General features: G+C 37.5%; 1 long non-coding RNA gene across 3 annotated transcripts in view; it reads right to left on the bottom strand.

Moving 5' to 3' along the window:
- The window catches only part of LOC145524472 (uncharacterized), a 517,399-nt gene that overhangs the window by 136,901 nt on the left and 356,591 nt on the right, over positions 1–23,907 (bottom strand). Inside the window, exon 8 of one of the 3 annotated variants that reach the window (XR_014067557.1) lies at positions 23,757–23,839. The exons of 1 other annotated variant lie outside the window; for it this stretch is intronic. This is a non-coding gene — a long non-coding RNA (uncharacterized LOC145524472). Of the gene's footprint in view, positions 1–2,114; positions 2,249–23,756; positions 23,840–23,907 lie in introns of all 3 variants that reach the window. One more of the 3 variants, XR_014067558.1, reaches the window with a different exon arrangement.

The raw sequence follows: 23,907 nt of genomic DNA, 5'->3' as shown, positions 1-23,907 counted from the left end.
CTACTTGGTCTCCATTGACCCAGAAGCTTAGAATGAGGTTTATTATTGGCCAGCAGGGCTGAAAGTGCCAATGCTCTACTTGGCTTTCCCTAACATCACCAAGTGGGGGTGCTGGGGTGCTTCATCACAGCAGCATGAAGGCCAATTCTAGGCTCTTCACTCAGCTTTTATGGCTTGAAGTTTAGGGTGACACTAGAGAGTTTTATGTGAGATTTGGCTTGAGTAAAGTGATTATTATCTAAATGTTTTCTGTCTTGGATTACAGAATTTTAATGCTTAAAGGAACTTTAAAAATCATATAGTCCAACCCTCTAATTTATATATGAGGCCCAGAGAAATAAAATGTTACTGCCTACAATCATAATTTCTCATTAACATTAGATACTGGGTTAAAACATAAGTCCTTGGGCTCCTGCTTCAAGGTATTTTTCCCCTGTACTAGGTACTTTGTAAAGCCACAATTAATTCAGGAGATGCAAGAATACCACAGTAAATATTTTAAAATCATTTTTTACTTTAGACAACTATGTATTTGTAAATTTAACACTCCAAATACAAATGTTTTACTTTATCAATGTAAATATATTATAGCAAATTCCTCGAGTTTCTGGAGTTGTAATTTCAATTAAAAAATTGGTATATTTACAACATCTAATGGTATAGTTCTCCTTTCTCCTACAAAGTTCTCCAACACTTGTCTTGACATTTGCTCCTAAAATACTTCACTGTTTGGAATAAGAGGAACACGATTGAGGTATTATCCATAAGACCAGGATAATAGAATTGGTAACTATCCAAAATTATCCAAAATGGAGACAAAGACTAAGTCTACTAAATTCCAAAGCATTTTTTTGCAGGAGGATCTCTCAGTTAAAAGTGTCTCTTTGGTCCATGTCTACTTTTCAGTGTTGGAGATTAGAGAGAATGTGAATTTATCTTATTATGGGTAATAAATGAGAATCTGTCTGTGCTTTCAAGAGTGACTCACTGACAGCCAATTGAAAGCTTGAGATTAAAAACCCTAACATTTAGCTACAGAAAAGACATTTACAACACAAAACTTTTAAAGTTTAACTGTATACTTTTATTTCTTAAAAGTACTGAGTTGTCTATATTAAAGGCCCAAATTGGGTGCATGATAGAAAGGGTGGGGTGAATAGAATCAGTAAGCTACAGCACTGTGTTCAAGACAACAGAGTACACTGGGTGTGTAATAGTAGAAAAATATAAAATGTTACAGGAATATAGCATGAAAATAGGAGTGTTCTATAGGAGCTTATGAATTATAACAATTAGAGTGATACATTCATTGTGAGAATAGAATTACCTAATATTTCTGAATATGTGCAATAATTTTGACCTAATTATTTAAGGCTCACTTTTCATTTTAACAGGAAAGTCTTCATTTTAACCTTTTAACATAATACTTATTGAATATATAATCACATAATAATTTTTGTGATAATAAAATTTATTAAGCATCGGCTATGAACTGGGCCAAGTACTAAAAGTTGTTAAAACCTAAACATGTATATGTTTGTAGTCCTGTGACGTTGCATATATTTGCAAATGTACAAAATTATAATCAAGATTGTGTGGTATGGGTTGTAAGAGCAATAAATATTCTAGTATAGAAGATGAATGGTAACTGACTTCTTTTGAACTTCTAAATTCAATCTCAGGCAACATGTTAAAATACTCCACAGTTAGAAAAAGCCCAGGAATCCTGTTTCTAAATTTAAAGTCTACCATAGACGGGGGGATGATTTCCTTAAATTTGCACTTAAGAAATACAGGCACATAGCCGACAAAAAAAAAAAAAAAAACACTACTTAATGTTAATCTACTTTGATAAAGATTTATACTCCTCTATGAAACCAGATGGTAAAGATTATATATTTTGATATAAAATGGGTAAATATGCCAGGATGGAAAGAAAGGATTATGGAGAGAACTTTGATCTATGGAGGTGCTAGAAACAATTAAAGATATGAAAGAAGTAAGTATCACCAGTCCCAGATGGAGTTCCTGTGAATTCGACTAAGTGTTCCAAGACTGTTTGACAATTCCTCTAGCAGATGGTTTTAATCTTGGGTTGAGAGCCCAGGAATTACCTGGATGCATGAAAAAGGCTACTTTGGAAGTGATGGCAGGAAAAGAATCAGGATCCTGACTCTGGCTCTTCATTTTAATTGGTCTTCCTGACACCAGTTTCTGTCAGCCAACAAGCACTCTTTGGTGATTATCTCTGTAGGATCCATAAGAAAGAATGTGGGTCAAAGGGGTCATCTGTAGACTGTGGTAAGAAGGAAATCAAACATGAGTACACATTCCCTAAAGGTACCCAACAGTGAAGTTTTACATTAGAACAAGCAAATTAAAAGAAATGTAGATTAGCTTCTTCTAATAAAGATAGACTTGGAGGTAGCATGTCATCCCTCTAAATGACAGAACAGTGGACATCTCTCATCCTGACCTGGCCCACATATTATAGACATTTTAGAATTTAATTTGAGAGACTACTGGGAAATTATTATCAGAAGAAAAAAAATCTTGGCATAACCCCAAATATAGACTTGTCTATTGCTGCAGCCTGGAGTTTAGATGCAGTGTGCAAGTTCAAGAAAAAAAGTAGCTTTTAGATTTAATGATGTTTAAGCAGGCAACAAGCAGCAAATAGTCACATACTTCTTTACTACTGGGTAATTTGAAAAGAAATATATTTCCAAAAATAGAAGAAATCAGTAGACTTTTTCATTCACACAATGCAAGCTTTTTGCTAGCATCTTCCAAATCTCATTAGGCAAGTCAAATATATTCTTGGCAGAATGCAAATGTGTAAAAATCCAAAAAGGATTTTTTCCATGGGTACATGGAAATTTCACAAGGCAAGTGTGAAATTTAAGTGGCAAATTTCAAAATTGTTAAAATTGCTTTCCTTTACGTCTACAGGTAAGAGTAGAGTTACTAAAATCAATTATAAAATTAGAATTATTCACCAAAAACCTCCTCCCTCTCTGCTCTTCCCCTCCCTCTCCAGGCTCTCTCACTCTTTCCTTCTCATTCTCTTTTTTATTCCAGACACTTCCATTTAGAGTCCTAGAGAAAGAAATATTTCAGAGAGGAATTCCATGCTTTTTTTGGAGGAAAAATTCCCCAAGAGTTCAATAATGCTCTATAGAAACAGTTACTGGTGGGAGGCCTTCCCTGCTAAATTTAAAACAATATTATCAGGCATGCCAATTAAAACCCTTGTGGGATTGGGTGTGGTGGTGGAAGCAACTTCAGGTCACTACAAAATACAGAGAAAATGTTCAAAGCACGTCTGTAAATGAAAAAATGAACCTGGGTCTCTTTTGCTCACATTTTAATAGAAATGCCGGTTCATTCTTATATCTGTTCTGTTGTTGATATAATCTTAAAGTTCTAGCAACATATCTCAGCAAAACTGACCACATCCCCACCTTCTAGTTCATGAAAGATGGGGACATGCTGATTGCTTATCTGGATATGTTTCTGAGAAGTCAGAGAGAGGGTTCATGAACCTCAGCATTATTATAGTTCTCAAGGCAGAATTGTTCCAAGAACAAGTTTGGATAGAGGGAGAGAACAGTGATTTTCCATTTTAGAGCCTTATTCTCTAAGATTCCTTATGACTGACCACCCAGGATAATCAAGTACTGTTACAGTATAAATGATGGCATTCAAATATTTGTGAATCAGTATTATTTAATAAGGGGTCTAAGTAAAATAATTTGATATTAAAGAGAAAAATTATTGCATTTCCATAATTATAAGCCATACTTGTTTTCACATTTTAACATTTCTATAGTTAGTATGCATTTTTTATAGTTGACATTCACCTTTGTAGTGAGATTTTTTTGAAAAGGTGAAAAGGTTTTAGTAAATCAATGATGTTTTTTCATGTTATCCTAGGTTTGAAAAAGTGTATTATTTGCTACAAAATAACATTGTTTAACTTTCTATGGATTTTTATTACTGTTTCTCCTATCTATAATGAAAAAGGTCAAGTGACAATCAAATGATAGCTACCACATGATTACATTTGGAAGACTCTCAACTAACACACATACAAGTATGTCATCTTCTCCAAACATCAAAGACAACTACCACTCAACACTTCAGATTATGAAAGTAGGCCATGAGCCAGTGTGTTAGTCTGTTCGGGCTGTTAGAATACCATAGACAGGGTGGCTCATAAACAAACAGAAAAAATATTTTTTTAATTTATTTATTTTAATTGGAGGCTAATTACTTTACAATATTGTAGTGGTTTTTGCCATACATTGACATGAATCAGCCATAGGTGTACATGTGTTCCTCATCCTGAACCCCCCTCCCACCTCCCTCCCCATCCCATCCCATCCCTCAGGGTCATCCCAGGGCACCAGCCCTGAGCACCTTGTCTCATGCATTGAACCTGGACTGGCAATCTCAAACGGGAAAATTATTTCTCATACTTCTGGAGGCTAGAAGGTATGAGATCAAAGCACTGGCAGATTTGGTGTCTGGTGAGGGCCAGCTTCCTGGTTTACAGACATTTGCCTTCTCTATGTATCCTCATATAGTGAAAGAGGACTATAGAGCTCTCTGAGGTTTCTTTTCTAAGGGCACTAATCCCATTTAGGAGGGCTCTGCCCTCATGATCTGATCACCTCCCCAAGGCTCCACTGCCAAATACCATCACATTGTGTGTGCTCAGTTGTGTCCGATGGATTTGATCCCTGTGTTGAGAAGATCCCCTGGAGTAGGAAATGGCTGCCCGCTCCAGTATCCTTGCCTGGAAAATTCCATGGACAGAGGAACCTGGTGGGCTATATAGTCCATAGGGTCACATTGCTGCTACTGCTAAGTCGCTTCAGTTGTGTCCGACTCTGTGCGACCCCATAGACGGAAGCCCACCAGGGTCCCCCGTCCCTAGGATTCTCCAGGCAAGAACACTGGAGTGGGTTGCCATTTCCTTCTCCAATGCTTGAAAGTGAAAAGTGAAAGTGAAATTGCTCAGTCGTGTCCGACTCTTAGCAACCCCATGGACTGCAGCCTACCAGGCTCCTCTGTCCATGGGATTTTCCAGGCAAGAGTACTGGAGTGGGGTGCCATTGCCATCTCCGATAGGGTCACATTAGGTATCTGAATATAACATGTGGATTTTGGAGAGATGAAAATATTCAGTCCACAGCTGTCATTGAGAAGCCAAATTACTGCTTGAAACCACACATAGCCTGTCTAAGGAGCTAATTATCTTCAAATTGTGCTGTGTTGTTCCATCCCAATGTCTCCCTCTTACCCTGGTATAAAGGTGGTTGCAGAGAATATTTAAGATAGTATAAGATGGCCCTTACTTAGCCCACTAGATGGCTTCACCATTGAAGCATCATTGAAACCAGAAAGGATAGGTGGGAAGAGGGAGGGTATGGGATTCATATATTACTTTTTATAGACTGAAGTTCATTATGCCTATGAAATTTCAGCCTTTATAATTTCCTCTCTGAGGGGTTCATATACACAAAGTGAGTCAGTAGTATGCAGCTGCTTGAAGTTGAGTTATCCTCCTGTCTGGAATTTTTCCTCTAACCCATGTAATCCCACCACTGTCATGTTGGAGTAACCAAGTCTGTACTTAACAGATACATAATTTTCCATGTGACCTGACATTTGCCAGGTACAGAACTTAATTAGGACTAAGTGTAACAAATATTTTTTGATTAAGGTCTTATTTTGGATTTTGACATGCAGGGTAGAAAATGGACAAATAAAGCGTCCTCATTTCTAAATAGTGTGAGTTGAGATCCTGGACTCTTGGACAAAAGTTCTACAGGGTAAGGCATTGGTTGAGGGTAGGAAGAAGACATTTCATCTCCCAAGCATCCTTGGAAAATTATTCATCAAGTCACTCTTCACTCTAAAAAACCTAGTCAATATTTGTTGCTACTCAAAAGGAACTACAGTTCCTGAAAGCACTGAACTTCTTTTACTTACTGAATTCTTTTTCTTTTCTTGAGGTCTATTACACCGTCCTTATGAAATGGGGAAGTCTCAAAAAGTTGGACTGAAATTTTATTATAGGGGTGAATTTAGATCAGACTTTATGACAGCACTAAATGTCTCAAGAAAGTATGGAATAAACCTCCCTTAGAGAATTTTAGAGTGGGGAGGAGCCTATCATTCAAACTACTGCAAGTGGAGAAGGAGAAACCTCATAAAAACAATTACTCGAAAATAGCTGAACTGCATCCTCAACTATCTTAAATATATGTAGAGATCAAGAAGTATTGCAAGTAAATAGTTTCTTAAGGATACCAGCACTCTCCCTCTCACACGTAGGTTTTGGAATTAATTGTGCATAGAGAACACTCAGCCTGAAAGATTCTCACTTCGGAGCGGGGAAGAAAGTTGTGGGAGAGAATAGCTTGGGAGAACAGAAAAGACGCTTTCAGTTGCCCATGCCTTTCAAAAGTTCTGTGTCTATTTCTTTACTGAAATTATGTACATGTAAGTACAATACACCCCCACACAAGCACAAACAAATAGAAACCTCAAATAAAAGACTTGTTATAAGTCTATTTGCGATAGACTCATCGTAATCTTTATACATCTTGAAACTGAAAGTGTTAGTCCCGCAGTCGTGTCCTACTCTTTGCGACCCATGGGCTGTAGCCCACAAGGCTCCTCTGTCCATGGAATTCTCCAGGCAAGAATACTGGAGTGAGTTGTCATTTCCTTCTCCAGGGGATCTTCTTGACTCAGGGAACCCGGGTCTCCCACATTGCGGGCAGATTCTTTACTGTCTGAGCCACCAGGGGAGACCCTTTTAATATTTACCTCCTTTCCCTGTGTTTTAAACTCAGATTCAGATAGAGTTCAGGTCTCTGAGCTTTTCCATAGGGATGCGGTTCCTCTGTCAGCTAAGCCTGAGGCACTTCACAATGATGTCCTCCTGACTGAATGTCAGTACTCTCATTCCCCTCAATTTGACTACAGATATTTAGTTAGGTAATAACCAACTCCCAAAAATGTACTTAAGCTAGCTGTTTGACTTCTACAAAGATAAAATCTTAAAAAATACAAACAACTCTTTAGAACCTGGCCCTTTCTCAAATGAGGAAAGTGTACCTGGCTCTCAATGCAATTTCTAGCATCTAACAGAAGAGACACATCAGTCCAGCCATGTTTAAATTATCTTGTCAGAAGTTCACACAGACAGTGGAAACTTTTCAACATTGTACCTCATAAAATTGTAACCAGGCTGATAAATCTGTTTATTTTCCTCCAAGTGTGCCCTGGTTTTCATAACATAGACACTCTGTAAGTGTGTCAATGAACGGCGGCACCCCCATCTGAATCTCGTCTTCATGCCTTCTCTGCCAAGAAATTTGTTTGTGAATTTTCAACTTTTGTTTTTCCACCACTGAAAGCTAACCATGAGATTTGGCTTGAAGGCAGTTTTGACAATTTTTTTCCAAATACACTTACTCTGATAGTTGAAAATGACTTCAAGGAATGATGAATACCTTGTGGGGGTTGATGACATAAATCTGCTCCAGTGTGCTTGATGCAAGTTCTCTTGGAAGGAATGTTACAGCTACATTGCTGTGACACTGAGCAGACTACACCAGATATAAAATCTTCAAAAAGCCTAACTACTTAACCTGGACTTGAATTTATGTTTACTCGACTTGCTACTAACAAAACACAGTGAACTCTTTTTCCTAGAAGTGGCATAATGTGTTGCAATACTACCAAGGAGAAAATCCCTCTGCTAAGAGTTTCAAATGTGCCAATGAAAGGAGGATGAGTGACTTTCTGATGATTTTTATTACTTGGGTCCCTTAAGCAAGCTTTTGTCTTCTATATGAGGGAAGGGTGGTACAGTGAGGGCAAGGGGTGATGGGGTAAAGCACCAATCAAAAAAACCTGTCCTTAAGTGTGTGTCTGTCTATATAGGATACTGAAACAAAATGATATGTTCTGGCCAAAATGTTTGTGGGGGCAATCTTTAACATGGTTGAAAGAATGATTTTATGGGAGCCTTGCATACATAAATCAACCAATAAAAAGTCAATTCAGTGCTCCCACCTAACAGACTAAATAAATTATGAGTTAGGAAACATTTATGATTAAGCTGAAACTACTTTCTTATCATGGTAGTTAAGGAATGTGACCTCTAGAGCCAAGTCACAGGGTCAAAGCCCTGAGTGACTATGGTCATGTTAACCTCCTTGCATCTTAGTTTCCTCAACTGTAAACCGATAGTATCTACTTTTATAGATTTATAATGAAGATTAAATGACTTAATTTTTATAAATAAGATGTGGAAGAGTAGCTAGCAAATGCTCAATAATACTTATTTTAGATTTATATGAGTGGTTTTATCAATAGCAAATACGAACTCACTAAATATATTCATGTGGTAAGTATTGAATTTATGCAGCTGATTTCATACTTGACTGTTCAAAGAACAATCTCACTATTCTACCATGGTATATACACAGATGTGGTTAAACTTTTAGCCAATGAGTTGCAAGAGCCCTAACAGGGTGGGTATTAGCAATTTTGTGATGGAAGAGATTTTAGTTGTAATCCAATCTGATTTTCCAGAGTAGGAAGCCAAGGTCCATAGAAATTAAGTGTCTTTCCCAAGGAAATAAATTATTGGCAGAGCTAAGCCTTTAATTCAGGTCTCCAATTTCATGTACATTTAGAAAACTAAAATAGTTCAAAAACTTATTGACAGTGTTTTTCAGTCATTGTTATAAAGATAACTTAGATACTAATTAGTACGGGAATAATTATATAATTAAACCTTCTGATTTCTATCAAAGACTTACCATTAACTATGACTGATATTATTTAGCAATCACAATGGAATGATTAACATTTGCATACTTATTTAAAATAGAAAAAAACTGGCATATTCATACTGTAAATACTACTAGTGTAAGCTGTAATATACAGTATGTGAAGTGAAGTGAAAGTCACGTTGACTCTTTGTGACCCCATGGACTATAATGTCCATGGCATTCTCCAGGTCAGAATACTGGAGTGGGTAGCCATTCCCTTTTTCAAATATACACTATAGACAGGATATAAAAGTAGAACTGTGTATATTGAAAAAGAGAAAAAAATACTTTCAGTTTTCATCATGCTGATAATATGTTTTCTCATTTAGTGCTTATAGTGATCCTGCAAGTAGTTGTTACTGAACTTATTTTATGAGAAAGTAAATTGAGGATCAAGGTTATTCAGGTGATTTTGTCAAGAATTGCATGATTAGTAAGTGGCCCAAATGAATTCAAAGCCAGGTCTCTGACACCAAACCCCACAGTATTTCCAATATACTGGATGAGTTTATTCCAAGTCTATTTATTCATTCTCTGCTTTCCCCTCTGAAAGTATAAAAGCATCTTGGAAAAGATTTCCTTGAACGGTTCAAATGTTTTCTGAATAGTAAGGGAAGTTCAACTGGATGATTTCCTTAAGCAAAGGCTTCAAAATCTCAGCTACTCAAGGACTGAAAAGTAGCAGTTTGAGGCTCCACAGGATGGGCATGACCTGGAAGATTAGAAATACATTCTCAACTCCCAGTTCAAACTTACTGAGTTGGAATCTGCATTGTAACAAGCACCCAGGTGTGTTATAGGCATGCTGCTGCTGCTGCTAAGTCGCTTCAGTCGTGTCCGACTCTGTGCGACCCCATAGACGGCAGCCCATCAGGCTCCTTCATCTCTGGGATTCTCCAGGCAAGCATACTGGAGTGGGTTGCCATTTCCTTCTCCAGTGCATGAAAGTGAAAAGTGAAAGTGAAGTCGCTCAGTCGTGTCTGACTCTTCACGACCCCATGGGCTGCAGCCTACCAGGCTCCTCCGTCCATGGGGTTTCCCAGGCAAGAGTACTGGAGTGGGGTGCCATTGCCTTCTCCTGTTATAGGCATATCGAACTTTAAAAGCTCCAGTCTTAATCAGTATACACTTAAATGCTGCTCAAATACCCATAAGTGATGTTAATAATGGTGGCTGCAGAACTGGTGTTTTACAAACTGAATAGGATTTATTTCTTAACTCAAAGGTTAATTTGAGTTTATTTACCCCCAATTATAAATATAAATGTTTGTATTTATTTATAGGAGTAGCAACCTACTACTATAAATAAATAGTAGCAATAGGGGTATATTTACCCCTATTGGGAGTGGGAGTCAGCAACCCACTCCTATAAATATAAATATTTATAATATTTATCCCCTTTAGAATTTATTTCCTCTTCATTTTACCTCAAACTCTGCACAGCAATTAAAAAGTGTCAGTTAAGGAAGTCAGAAGACTTCATGTATCTTTGAAAACAATTAAAGGAATTATCAGGTCACTGGTGCTTTTACAAGGATTTCAAAACATCTTCCAGAGAACTGAGAAGATAGAAATAATGGAGCACTGAATCACCATCAATCACCTTAATTGCTAACATTTACCACAATTGACAGGAAATTTCATACATATCATTGTCTTAATGTTTCAGATAGTTCGGAGGAACGTTAATATAATTGAACAATCCAGAAATTGAGGTATAATATAGACTTTAAAAGCAATGTATTTCAGTTAGGAAATTTCTTTTAAAATTGCTGCTTGCATTAAGTACTTCACATGTCATATAGTTTGTTGCAATATTTCTATGAGATAAACTTACTTTCCTTATATTTCAATAGAAAAATGAAGATCAGAGAGGTTGATAAAATTAATAGTAGCCTGAGGATCACAATAAACTGTGGAAAATTCTGAAAGAGATGGGAATACCAGACCATCTGACCTGTCTCTTGAGAAAGCTGTATGCCGGTCAGGAAGCAACAGTTAGAACTGGACATGGAACAACAGACTGGTTCCAAATAGGAAAAGGAGTATGTCAAGGCTGTATATTGTCACCCTGCTTATTTAACTTATATGCAGAGTACATCATGAGAAACACTGGGCTGGAAGAAACACAAGCTGGAATCAAGATTGCCAGGAGAAATATCAATAACCTCAGATATGCAGATGACACCACCCTTATGGCAGAAAGTGAAGAAGAACTAAAGAGCCTCTTGATGAAGGTGAAAGAGGAGAGTGAAAAAGTTGGCTTAAAGCTCAATGTTCAGAAAACTAAGATCATGGCATCTGGTCCCAGCACTTCATGGGAAATAGATGGGGAAACAGTGGAAACAGTGTCAGACTTTATTTTTTTGGGCTCCAGAATCACTGCTGATGGTGACTGCAGCCATGAAATTAAAAGATGCTTACTCCTTGGAAGGAAGGTTATGACCAACCTAGATAGCATATTTAAAAGCAGAGACATGACTTTGCCAACAAAAGTCCGTCTAGTCAAGGCTATGGTTTTTCCAGTGGTCATGTATGGATGTGAGAGTTGGACAGTGAAGAAAGCTGAGCGTCGAAGAATTGATGCTTTTGAACTGTGGTGTGGAAGACTCTTGAGAGTCCCTTGGACTGCAAGGAGATCCAATCAATCCATCCTAAAAGAGATCAATCCTGGGTGTTCATTGGAAGGTCTGATGTTGAAGTTGAAACTCCAATACTTTGGCCATCTCATGCGAAGGATTGACTCATTGGAAAAGACCCTAATGCTGGGTAGGATTAGGGGCGGAAGGAGTAGGGTACGACAGAGGATGAGATGGTTGGATGGCATCACCGACTCGATGGACATGGGTTTGGGTAGACTCCGGGAGTTGGTGATGGACAGAGAGGCCTGGCGTGCTGCAATTCATGGGGTCGCAAAGAGTCGGACACGATTGAGCGACTGAACTGAACTGAACTGAATAGCTATTACAATGTTTTAATGGAATAGATGAATCCACCTCCAATGCAGGAGACTGCTTGAAATGAAGGAGACCTGGGTTTGATCCCTGGGTTGGGATGATCCCCTGGGGAAGAAAATGGCAACCCACTCCAGTACTCTTGCCTGGGAAATCCCACAGACAGACGAGCCTGGTGGACTGGCTACAGTCCACAGGGTTGCAAAGAATCGGACACGACTGAGTGACTAAACCATCACCACCAGTGGAACAGATCTGGCTATTTGCAAGCTGATGCTCTTTCTATTTCAACGAATTTAGTTCAGAGGAGCTTTTATAAATCATTTGCTTACAACATTTTTTTTTTTTACACTCAATGTATTTGAAGCCTTCCACATTACCCAGTAGAAACTAATAATTTTAACTATTATTCTAATCACTTAGTTCACAATCTGATAATGCATTTAAGTATTCTATATCCAGATGACTAAATATACTGGAGAAAGGTAGTGTTGTACTACAAGTATACAAGCATACCATATTTTTGATAAGTACTCTTCTAAACTATTTTCTGTGATAAACTTGTAGTTCCTTTCTGTTTTAGGTGTTACCAGTTAGTGACTTTCATTTATGTATCTGTTGATCTAAAATAAATAGACTGCCAGATAATGCCTCAGCAAAGATGGTTTATCAGATACCAGCAGAGGTTTGCAATATGAGGTCTTGCAACTGTGGTGAGACACATGCAAGTCACCTCAAGGGAAGAGAAAAAGAACATACATATTGAAGGGAAAAGGAAGTTGGCAGTGTTATAGTAAAGAAAGAGTCCTTGGCTTTTCACTGGCTGAGTCCTTGCCAGGAAACAGAGGTCTCTTCTTCCTAGTGGCTCAGGAAGAAGAGCCACTGTGAAGAAGAGCCATTGTGGCAAGGCATGAGAGCCCCCTTTGCAGTCTCTCAACTCTACTTAATTGAAGTTTCTGTTTATTAAGTTTTTACAATTTTTTTTCCTTTTACATTTTGTGTAATTTCCTCTAGGAGCTTATGTGGATTAAAAGAAAATGAAGATAGAGTGACAGTTGCCCAAATCACTCAGTTCAGTTCAGCCACTCTGTCATGTCCAACTATTTGTGACCCATGGACTGCGGCACTCCAGGCTTCCCTGTCCATCACCAACTCCTGGAGCTTGCTCAAACTCATGTCCATCACGTCGGTGATGCCATCCAACCATCTCATTCTCTGTCGCCTCTTCTCCTCCTGCCTTCAATCTTTCCCAGCATCAGGGTTTTTTCCAATGAATCAGTTCTTTGCATCAGGTGGAAAATGTATTGGTGCTTCAGCTTCATCATCACTCCTTTCAATGAATACTCAGGATTGATTTCAGTTCTTCAGGCACTCTATCAGATCTTATCTCTTGAATCTATTTGTCACTTTTTCTGTATAATCATAAGGGGTTTGATTTAGGTCATACCTGGATGGCCTAGTGGTTTTTCCCTACTTTCTTCAATTTTTCTATGAATTTTGCAATAAGGAGTTCATGATCTGAGCCACAGTCAGCTCCCAGTCTTGTTTTTCCCAACTGTATAGAGCTTCTCCATCTTTGGCTGCAAAGAATATAATCAATCTGATTTTGGTGTCGACCATCTGGTGATGTCCATGTGTAGAGCTGTCTCTTGTGTTGTTGGAAGAGAGTGTTTGCTATGACCAGTGCGTTCTCTTGGCAAAACTCTGTTAGCCTTTCCCTGCTTCATTTTGTACTCCAGTGCTAAACCTGCCAGTTACTCTAGGTGTCTCTTGACAGATCACTCGCTGTCTCCTATGTCACTCTATAATACACAGAGACTAAATGTTACTGGAATCAAACTTACACTGTTGACTATGGCACAGTTATTTTCTGTTCAAACTGGGCATAAACGACCAGTTCAGGTGGGATTCCCCTAGGACTCTTGGAGGCAGATTATATTTCTCTAGTCTATGGTTCTAAAGGGGTCATGCTTGTATTGTACAGAATTAATGGGAAAATGCACAAGAGACGCAAGCTTGTCATGTATTTTTCATAACAATATTGAGCAATGAGTTATTACATGTGTTGTATTTAATATGTGGCATAAAAGTAAAATAATACTGGTTGGTAACTATAATATATATGTTTATACTTACATTGGTTGGGATTTTTATGAATGAATATTTTAAAAGTCCTTGGTAAGATATAATTCGGGTAACAAGTGGGAAATAATAAAAACATACACTTTTAAAAATAACATTTCTTTTCCTCTATCATTGGCAAGTTTCCTACATATTCCAAAGGGAAAATGGAATACTGTCAAAGCTTTCGGAGAGAAGTTCCTAAATAATTATGGCTGTATTTTACCATAGAATAGCACTTTCAATAAACTATGAGAAAATTTAATAGATTATGCAAATGTGACAATCTGTGACACAGGGAATTCAAACCTGGTGTTCTGTGACAACCTTGAGGGGTGTGATGGGGTAGAAGGTGAGAGAGGATTGATAGGGAAGGGACATAAGTATACCTATGGCTGATTCATGCTGATGCATGGCAGAAACTAACACAATACTGTAAAGCAATCATCCTCCAATTAAAAATAAATAAATTTTAAAAACTGATTCAAAGTGTGATGTGAAACAAATTTAAGAATGGTGGAATGAATAAAATTACTTATGGAGAGATAAGGAGAATAACCAGGAAATGGAAGGAGAAGAGGGAATATTCCAGTCTTCAGGAGAAGCTCTCTTTGAATGACATTTAAGCTGATACCTAAAGGCTGAGAAGGAGTCTTTCATTAAGAACAGGGTTTGGGGTATTGGATAGAAAGATGAGAGAGTATACAAAGAAAAGACAAGGGTCTTAGTTCTGAGTCTTGAGAATCTCTGACACTTGAAGTCTGGTTCAACAAATAAGTAGAAAAGTAATGAGAACAAAGAGTGGTATGAGGAAAATCTGGAGACTTGTTGACAAAGAAAATAAGATTGTAAGCTCCCGTCATGAGGTCATTTAAGGGGAGGACAAATTAATAGCGGGGAACAGGAATGAAGAATCCAGAGAAAGATGATTGACAAGTGTTAAGTGAGAAGGCAGAGACACAATGGGTAGGCAACACTTTTGTGATAAAAAGAAGCACATTTGGTGGGCATGAGAATTGGAGAAAGTAGTAAAGGGAGAAGACAGAACATTGACTAGAAGAGGATAGGGAAATAAGACAGTTTATGAGTTACTTTTGAGTTTATTTTCCAAATTTATTCTTCTTCAGAACAAAATCGATTGCTTTGATTACTTTCAGGTCTTCTGAGATTCCACAGGAATTTTCAGTTTAGTTCAGTTGCTCAGTTGTGTCAGACTCTTTGTGACCCCATGGACTGCAGCATGCCAGGCCTCCTTGTCCATCACCAACTCCTGAAGTTAACTCAAACTCATGTCCATTGAGTCGGTGATGCCATCCAACCATCTCATCCTCTGTCATCCCTTTCTCTTCCTGCCTTCAATCTTTCCCAGCATCAGGGTCTTTTCAAACGAGTCAGCTCTTTGCATCAGGTAGCCGAAGTATTGGAGTTTCAGCTTCAACATCAGTCCTTCCAATGAATATTCAGGACTGATCTCCTTTAGGATGGCTCTCCTTGCAGTCCAAGGCACTCTCAAGAGTCTTCTCCAACACCACAGTTCAAAAGCATCAATTCTTTAGTGCTCAGCTTCTTTATAGTCCAACCCTCACATCCATACATGACTACTAGAAAAACCATAGCCTTGACTAGATGGACCTTTGTTGGCAAAGTAATGTCTCTGCTTTTTAATATGCTGTCTAGGTTGGTCATAACTTTTCTTCCAGGAGCAAGTGTCTTTTAATTTCATGGCTGTAGTCACCAATAGGGTCTGTAATGATGGTCTTATGAGGGAAGTTAGAAGGAACCAAAATATCAACAACACATTCATTCAGTAATCATTAAAGCAGATGAAGCCTGATATCAAAGATGAGCATGGATAGATGTGCACACAAATAAGCCTATTTATTAAGTTTCTGGTAATATCTGTCTACATTGGTGAGCCTAGATGTTATAATGGAATGCAACTATAAAAAGAAATATACTTGCAAAATCCAAGCTGATCTTATTTATTCTTTGTGATGAGTAGGCTTAATAGGAATTTTCTACAGAAATAAATTATTATCATCAAGCATAAATACAACATAAATTTTGAATTGGTGAATGGTTCTTTGCTACAATTATTAGGCCTTTCATTCTCATATGCAGACTTAATTTAGTGATTAATTGAAATGTGTGAGGACAGCTTATGTTGCCTTGGCAGCTTTGTAAGATTTACATGCTACTTCTAGACAGCTATATCAAATGTGGACTTAATCAGAACTCCTTATCCTCTGCTTCCAAGAAAATTCTATAGGAAATTGGGTCTTCCCAGTTCCTGGACTGGTTTGACAGAAGGAATTAGGCTTTTTATTTTTATGGCTTCAAAATTTCATTATATAAGGCCTTTTGCTAAGTCAGCTGCCTAAGTGACATAGCTAAATCTAATGAGTTATATTCATCTTCCTCAAGACTAGATGGTAGGAATGAAGGGTAAGTTTGGATATCAGTACGTTCCCATAATCATTAAAACTGTACCAGAAGCAGATTATAAAGACCAAGATACTAGTTTACTTCTTTCCTAGAACATTTAGTGCTTTTTCATTAAACCAAGGAAAAGATTGCCATCATATATTTGGTAAAATTCTATGGACTAGATTAGTTTGTGTCAAATTTCTCAACATCTTATCTGGTTCCAAGTCTGACATGCAAGAAGTATCACTGAGTATAAGTATGATAAGAAACACATTTTATTTAAATATGTTTGCTTCATATAGAGGTATTAGACTGGTTCTTTATTTTGGAAGTGGTCAACTAACACCATTCTTGGGTATCAAGTGTATTTAAGGCAGGGGGATACTTGGGTTTGTCTGATGTTTCCTCATAATTAAATTCAGGTTGTGGACTTTCAATAATATCTGTGTGAGGAGACCAAGCAATCAGGCAAAACTCTGTTGGCCTTTGACTTGCTTTGCTTTGTACCTCAAGGGCAAATCTGCCTGTTACTCCAGGTGTCTCTTGACTTCCTACTTTTGCATTCCAGTCCCCATATAATGAAAAGGATATTTTTTGTGTGTGTTTGTTAGCTCTAGAAGGTCTTTCAGGTCTTCATAGAACCATTCAACTTCAGCTTCTTCAGCATTACTGGTCAGGGCATAGACATGGATTATTGTGATATTGAATGGTTTGCCTTGGAAATGAAGAGATCATTCTGTTGTTTTTGAGATTGCATCCAAGTACTGCTTTGGTCTCTTTTGTTGACTATGATGGCTATTCCATTTCTTCTAAGGGATTCTTGCCCACAGTAGTAGAAATAATCGTAATCTGAGATAAATTCACTCACTCATTTACCCATGACTAGAAGATGGTGGAGTAGAAGGACGTGAGCTCATCTTCTCCTGTGAGAACTCCAAAATTACAACTCAGGGCTGAACAACTGTCAACAGGAAAATGTTGGATCCCAGCAAAAAGATATCCCACATCCAGGGGCAAAGGAGAAGCCCCAGAAAGATGGTAGGAGGGGTGAAATCACATTTAGAATCAAACCCCATACCCTCCAGAGATGCTCAGAGGGCTCAAATAAACCTTGTGCACACCAGGACCCAGAGATCCCACAGAGACTGAGCCAGAACTGTGTTTGAATGTCTCTTGTGGAAGTACACGTCAGCAGTGGCCTGCCACAGGGGCAGGGGCTCTGGGTGCAGTAGACCTGGGTATGGCATAAGCCCTCTTGGAGGAGGTTGCCATTAGCCCCACCATAGAGCTGCCAGAACTTACACAGGACTGGGGAAAACAGACTCTTGGAGGGCACAAACAAAACCTTGTGCACACCTGGACCCAGAAGAAAGGAGCAGTGACCCCAGAAGAAACTGACCCATACTTGCCTGTGAGTGTCCAGGAGTCTCTGGCAGAGGCATGGATTGGCGGTGCCCTGCTGCAGGGTTGGGGGCACTGAGTACAGCACTGTGTGCATGGGACCTTCTGAAGGAGGTTGCCATTGTCTCTACCATAGTTTGGCCTCAGGTCAAACAACAGGGAGGAAACGGAGCCCCACTCATCAACAGAAAATTGGATTAAAGATTTACTGAACATGGCCCCGCCCATCAGAACAAGACCCAGTTTCCCCCTCAGTCAGTCTCTCCCATCAGGAAGCTTCCATAAGCCTCTTATCTTTATCCATCAGAGGACAGATAGAATGAAAACCACAATCACAGAAAACTGACCAAACTGATCACATGGAACACAGCCTTGTCTAACTCAGTGAAACTATGAATCATGCCAGGTAGGGCCACCCAAGACAGATGGGTCATGGTAGAGAGTTCTGACAAAATGTGGTCCACTGGAGAAGGGAATGTTAAACCACTTCGGTATTCTTGCCTTGAGAACCCCATGAACAGGATGAAAAGGCAAAAAGATAGGACACTGAAAGACGAACTCCCCAGGTTGATAGGTGCCCAATATGCTACTGGAGATTAGTGGAGAAACAACTCCAGAAAGAATGAAGAGATGGAGCCAAAGCAAAAACAACACCCAGTTGTGGATGTGACTGGTGATGGAAGTAAAGTCTGATGCTGTAAAGGGCAATATTGCATAGGAACCTGGAATGTTAGGTCCATCAATCAAGGCAAGTTGGAAGTGGTCAAATGCCAGGAGATGGCAAGAGTGAAAGTCAACATTTTAGGAATCAGTGAACTAAAATGGACTGGATGAATTTAACTCAGAGACCATTATATCTACTACTGTGGGCAAGAATCCCTTAGAAGAAATGGAGTAGCCATCATGGTCAACAAAAGAGTCCAAAATGCAGTACTTGGATGCATTCAATCTCAAGGAACTAGCTACCACATACCATGACTATGAGTTCTCATGCTGCAACTGAGAGTTTCCATGCCACAATTAAAGATCCCACATGCCACAGTTAAAGATCCCACATACTACAACTGAAGATCCCACATGCTACAACTAAGACCCAGTGCAGCCTAAATAAATTAATTAATTAATATATTTTAAAAACATATATGTGTCTGACAATAGAGACCCCAAATGCCTGAAGCATTTTGAAAGTAGTACACAAGTAAATTGAAAGAACAAATAAACAATTGACAATCATAGTTGGTGAGATCAATATTTCTAACAGCCATATATAGAACACTTTGAAACAATACCAGAATACTCATTCTTTTCACATGCATATATACCAAAAATATACTCTGGATGATTTCAACCTTTTAAAATTAATTGTTTTCCTTTGTGGTCTAATATATTATCTATCACAATGAATATTTATTTATAGATGTATATGCAATTGATGCAAACTATCAATTTAGTTCTTTCAGTTATGAAATAATGGACATTACTAAATATCCTACAAAAATTAAATGGATTAAAAGAGCTGTTAAAAGCAAATTTAAGTGAGCAAATTTGACAACTTATATGAAATGGAAAAAAATTCTAAAACACACAGACACACAAGTAACAAACTTATTCAAATAGAAATAGAACACAGAAAGCTCTATGACAATAAGAAGCTGAGTTAGTCATTAAAAATATTCTCACAAAGGAAAGTCAAAGCCCAGAACATTTAATGTAGAATCCTATCAAACATAAAAAAGAACATCATTTCTTTTCTTTTTTTTTTTTTAGAACATCATTTCTATACAAAGTGCCAAGGTAATTCAAAAAGAATCCTTTTTGAGTAAAGGTGATGGAACAATTGGATCCCCATATGCAGATAAATAGTCGTTTATCATTAGCTGGCATCACACACAAAGATTAACTTGAAAGGGATCATAGATCTAAGATAAAAGCTTAAACAAACAATTTCCAGAAGAACACAAGAAAAAATCTTTTTGAATTTGATTAGACAAATATTTCTCAGGACCAAAAAAACAAAAAGATGCAATTAATAAAACAAAAAATGATAAATTGGAATTAATCAAAATAAATTTTCTTTTCTTTAAAAGACACTGAAGAAAATGAAAATACAAATCCCATATTGGGATAAAATATTTAAAAACACATATCTGATGACAGACTTCTATCAGGATACATAAAGAAATCATAACTAAATAAGAAACTAAAAATCCATTAAAAAGTTGGGAAAATATTTTATAGATACTTCCCCAAAGAAGGTACAAATACATGAAGAAGTGCTGAGTACCATTAACTATTAGGAAATACATACCATTTCCAAGATGAGATATTTCTATATATCTATCCAAATGGCTTAGTTCTTTTAAACCCTGACAAACCAAGTATTGGTAAGGATATGGAGCTCCTGGGATTCTTATAAATTGTTGATGAAAATTCAAAAATTGACAGCAACTATGCAAAACAACTCAATTTCGTATAAAATATACCTATCCTATGATCAAGCAATTCCACTTTTCAGTATACCCTTCCAAATTAGAACCTATCTTTATACAAAGACTTGCATTTAAATATTTACAGGAGCATTACTCAAAATAATGACATAAGCCAAATGTTGATGAATGAGTAAAAATATATCCATACAATGAGATGTTATTCAATAATAGAAACAAACAAACGAGAAAAGATAGGGCAAATATATAATTGTAATTCTAGGTGAAAAAAACTAGATACAGCAGACATTAATGACTGTACTTGCATAATATGTCTAGAAAAGGTAAAGCTATAGGGACAGAAATTAGATTAACTGTTGCCTGGAACTGGAGTCAGAACAGGGATTAATTGCAATCTCATGACAGAATGTTTTGGGGGTGATGGTGTGTGTGTGTATATATACGTACATATATATATCTATATGTATATATATATATATATATACACATGCACATATCAGAATAGAAAAGACTCGAGATCAATTCAAGAAAATCAGAAATACCCAGGGAACATTTCATGCAAAGACAGGCACATTAAAGGCAGAAATGGTATGGATCTAACAGAAGCCAAAGATATTAAGAAGAGGAGGCAAGAACACGAAGAGGAACTATTCAGAAAAGATCTTAATGACTTGGATGACCACGATGGTGTGATCACTCACTTAGAGCCAGACATCCTGGAGTGTGAAGTCAAGTGGGCCTTAGGAAGTATTGCTACAAACCAAGCTAGTAGAGGTGATGGAATTCCAACTGAGCTATAGAAAATCCTAAAAGATGATGCTGTTAAAGTGCTGCACTCAATATGCCAGCAAATTTGGAAAATAGCAATGGCCACAGGACTGGAAAAGGTCAGTTCTCATTCCAGTCCCAAAGAAGGGCAATGCTAAAGAATGCTCAAACTACTGCACAATTGCGCTCATTTCACATGCTAGCAAGATTATGCTCAAAATCCTTCAAGCTAAGCTTCAACAGTATGTGAACTGAGACATTCCAGATGTACAAGTTGGATTTAGAAAAGGCAGAGGAACAAGAGATCAAATTGCCAACATCCATCGAATCATAGAAAAAGCAAGAGAGTTTCAGAAAAAAGTGTCTACTTCCGCGTCACTGACTATGCTAAAGCCTTTAACTGTGTGGATCACAAAAAACTTCTAATAATATATTCCCAAATGAGATACTAGATATCACTTTTATTTTTGTATTTTCAATCAGGTAATAAATAAGTTGACAACGCTGAACAGAGTCTTTTTCTCTCTTTTTCTTTTTTTTCCAAGTCCTGAAATTATAGCCCAGGTACAGTTTTAGTTCCCAGCCGCTCCTTCATTATTTGGGATCTCTGCTTTTCTGAGATAACTAGTCTTTTGTGCCAGGGTACAGAATTATTCCATACAGTAATTTGACTCTCCTCTTTCAGCCAGGGATGATTTCTTAAGGTTGTGATTCAGTCAGATGATATTTTATTGAATCAGCCAAGTTAGACACAACAGGGAGGATTAGAGTAATACATCTTCAATTATGATTTTAAAAGCTATCAAGTTATTTGCCTTTGAAAAATAATCTGTTACCAACCAAATAGAAGCTTTTGTTTTTACTACAAACACAGTTTACAGAAATGAGTAATGAAGATTAAAAACTGGCCACAGATTGTTGAATTGTTGACTAGTGTTTGATTTTTATGTTTAAATCCCAAGCTATGGCTAATTCTAGGACTGAGACAAGGAATATACAAACAAGAAAATGTTAGGTTATCTCGGACTGCCAAAGATCTTTCAGTGTAAGAAAACAATGAAGGCTAAACAATGTTGGTGGAGGGTGAGAAGGTATGTCAAAGAGACATACGACTCAACTCAATGAACCCCCAATTGCCAAAGCTGATACAACTTAAACAACAAAATAACATTGCATTGGTGATAAATATCTGTGAGTATATAGTAATAAAAATAAGTAATTGAATAAATAAATAAATGAGAGAGAATAGAGAAATACCCTGTAGAGAAAAATGACAAATTCTTTATGTAGATACTCCCACTCAAAGAAATGTTGGTTGCATGTAGCCTTCCTTCCAAAGAGTCGGGTGTGAAAAGGTGGAAAGAGGCATAACTTCACAGGGAGGAAATGTGACACAGACTGCTCAATTTAGTTAGTATATGTTAGGTTTATCTATGTGGGCTTCCTCGCCAAAATCCGTAATGCCTGTATAATCATAAAAGAGACATCAGATAAACAAATCCAGGGATAATCTAGAAAATTTCATTCCATTGCTCCTCAAAATTATTACGGCCATAAAAAGCAAGCAAAGTCTGAGAAGCAGTTAGAGCCAAGAGGAGTCTAAGGAGACAAGAAAACTAAACATGATGTGGTATTCTGGATGGTATCCTGAACCAGAAAAAATACACTGGCTAAAATCTCAGAAAACCTGAATGAAGACAGGACTTCAATTAGTAATAATGCAACAATATTGTTTCATTAGTTGAGACAAATGCATCTCACTAATGTAAGACATTAACAATAGGGGAAACTGGGTGTATATAAACCTAAAAGTATAATTTTTAAAAAGTTTATTTAAAAAGAGCTAGATGTCATATTCAATTTTGAACACATCCTGAGTGGATGCTTATATCCTGTAGCATAGTCATCAAATATAATACATTTTGAAAGGGGATTCCACATACTTTTCAGATGCATCAGCTTTAACCACATGGTGAATAAGCATAGCGATGGCACAGATACCTCCAAAAGGTGGTTAACACCACAAAACATTTCCTTAAGAAATAGGCAGCTTGATAGTTCACAGGTCAGTAGCAACATCAGATTTTAGGATACTACAAGGTGGCTATTAGTTTAGTAATAAAAGTAAATCTTATAGAAATCTTAACCTTAAACAATCTTTTGATCATCTTTAGACCAGCACCATTGCCTCCTCAGTAAATGGCCCGCTTAGTTATTTGCCCACTCCCTTGTCTTTCACAGGCTTGAATACAAATCCAGTCACCAATTCTATTAGCATGTCAGGATCAGCATCAGCATTTCAACATTTATTTGCACGATCAAAGGCTCAAATTGGAAGAACTGCAGGTTCCATATGAAACTAATATCCCCTTGAAGGAGCTGCTGGAAAGATCTGATCCAATTATAACAGAAGTCAAATTCCCAGGTTTTTCACAGTAGCTAGACTGTCCTTCAAGTCAGAAGCCAAATACAACCCTCTTGCCTTGGCAACACCATCACTTGGACTGTCTGTCTTTCACTTTGAGACAGCATGGACTATTGAACTGCCTGAAGATCTGCGGACTAAACTCATGAAATAGTTTAAGTAGCACTTATGGGTATTGGGACTGCAGAAAAGATTCTATTCTTAAAAACTGAAAAGCAGTATACTTTAACCCTGAACAATTCATATTCCAGCTGCTTTCTGTAATGTAGAGTAAGTCATGCAAACAAAAAGACAGTCTACATATTCACCGTTATTATTCTGAATAATAGGGCAATGAAAAATGATTACTCACCACAGACTAACTGATCGTTTGCAATGATTCTCAATGGTAGGAGTAACAAGAAAATGCCTTTCTGGGAAACAAATTGTGTGTTACTGAAAAAAAAATACATATTTGATACATCTATTGTTTTCGCAGAATAAGAATTTCAAATTCCACAAAA

This window comes from Giraffa tippelskirchi, chromosome 10 (genome assembly GCF_054371585.1).
Source record: "Giraffa tippelskirchi isolate mGirTip1 chromosome 10, T2T-mGirTip1v1.2.pri, whole genome shotgun sequence".
Taxonomy (NCBI): Eukaryota; Metazoa; Chordata; class Mammalia; order Artiodactyla; family Giraffidae; genus Giraffa; species Giraffa tippelskirchi.
This window is presented reverse-complemented; position numbering and strand designations above follow the sequence as displayed.